This window comes from Oncorhynchus nerka, linkage group LG13 (assembly GCF_034236695.1).
Source record: "Oncorhynchus nerka isolate Pitt River linkage group LG13, Oner_Uvic_2.0, whole genome shotgun sequence".
NCBI classification, from domain to species: domain Eukaryota; kingdom Metazoa; phylum Chordata; class Actinopteri; order Salmoniformes; family Salmonidae; genus Oncorhynchus; species Oncorhynchus nerka.
Genome location: NC_088408.1, coordinates 8,197,849 through 8,199,997, shown reverse-complemented (window position 1 = coordinate 8,199,997; position 2,149 = coordinate 8,197,849).

Sequence of the window (2,149 nt, the reverse complement as noted above, 5' to 3'; positions counted from 1 at the left end):
TTACACATAAGAGCTATTTCTACCGTGAAACATTTTCCCTGTAGCTTTAGCAGAATGCTGTAAACAGTTTATGCACGTGTTCCATTCTACGTGTTCTATTTTGAATTTACCAGGAAACACTATAAATGATGAATGATTTGTGAATGACAGATAAAAGATTGAGTTGTGTCATTGGAAAAAGCTCTCAAGTAAACTTGACCAACTTTAGTTAGTGATAGAGAATTGACTTCACCCATATAGCTACAGACTTAGAGTACAACATGTTTTAATGGACATATGATCATCACTTTCTTTTTTTAACCACGACTCAATAAAAAAATCACTCCGATACAAAAGAACATGGAGCAGAACACATCTTGGACGTTAGGGAGGGTGAGGACCTGGTTCCGATTGGTTCATTGATTGATTGACAGGATGGTAAACTGCGCTGTCAGACCAGACCATCCAATGGGTACGCTTTGCTTTGGCATGTCACTGTACTTACTTGTTAACTGTGATTGTCTGTTGTTTTTTTGATGATAGAAGAAGAGAGAGAACGAAAGAATGAGAGAAGAGATTGATGTTAGCTGGAGCCACTCTGGGTATATCCTAAATGATTGGGGTTGATGTTAGCTGGACCACTCCGGGGACATCCTAAATGATTGGGGTTGATGTTAGCTAAAGCCACTCTGGGTATATCCTAAATGATTGGGGTTGATGTTAGCTAAAGCCACTCTGGGGACATCCTAAATTATTTGGGTTGATGTTAGCTAAAGCCACTCTGGGGACATCCTAAATGATTGGGGTTGATGTTAGCTAAAGCCACTCTGGGGACATCCTAAATGATTGGGGTTGATGTTAGCTGGACCACTCTGGGTACATCCTAAATGATTGGGGTTGATGTTAGCTGGACCACTCTGGGGACATCCTAAATGATTGGGGTTGATGTTAGCTAAAGCCACTCTGGGGACATCCTAAATGATTGGGGTTGATGTTAGCTAAAGCCACTCTGGGGACATCCTAAATGATTGGGGTTGATGTTAGCTGGACCACTCTGGGTACATCCTAAATGATTGGGGTTGATGTTAGCTGGACCACTCTGGGGACATCCTAAATGATTGGGGTTGATGTTAGCTGAAGCCACTCTGGGTATGTCCTAAATGTCTCCTTACTCCCTAAATAGGCTTCATTTACACAGGCAGCCCAATTCTAATATTTTTTTCTCTCACTTATTTGTCTTTTGACTAATCACATCAGATCTTTTCACATCAGATATATTTCAGATCTGATTGGTCAAATGCAGCCAGGAATAGGGTATAGGGAATAGGGTATAGGGAATAGGGAATATAGTGCTCTTTAGGACGTAAGTCTCTGTCTTCATTGTGGCGTTGTGTGAAATGTTTGTTGGGGGAATGTGGGGTTTTGACTTGCGATGTGTGTATTTGTTATGTTCTAATCTACTCTTTGGCATGGTCAGTAAACGCTTCTCTTGACTGAACTCATTTTCGTCTTTTTTTCTTTTTTTTAAATAGAAATATAGTAATCTTTCATTTTGGTCTTTTAGCAGATGCTCTTATCCAGAGCGACTTGTGACAATTGTCTAACAAAATAATAACAGACGTGAAAATCTGTCATGAATTTTTTTTTTTACAGAATAAGTGGTAAGATGTTTTACAATTATTTAAAAGCTACACATTCTACTGTAAACTAGGGTAGACACATTCTACTGTAAACTAGGGTAAACACATTCTACTGTAAACTAGGGTAGACACATTCTACTGTAAACTAAGGTAAACACATTCTACTGTAAACTAGGGTAAACACATTCTACTGTAAATTAGGGTAGACACATTCTACTGTAAACTAGAGTAAACGCATTCTACTGTAAATTAGGGTAGACACATTCTACTGTAAACTAGGGTAGACACATTCTACTGTAAACTAGGGTAAACACATTCTACTGTAAACTAGGGTAAACACATTCTACTGTAAATTAGGGTAAACGCATTCTACTGTAAATTAGGGTAAACACATTCTACTGTAAACTAGAGTAAACACATTCTACTGTAAATTAGGGTAGACACATTCTACTGTAAACTAGGGTAGACACATTCTACTGTAAATTAGGGTAGACACATTCTACTGTAAACTAGGGTTAATACATTCTACT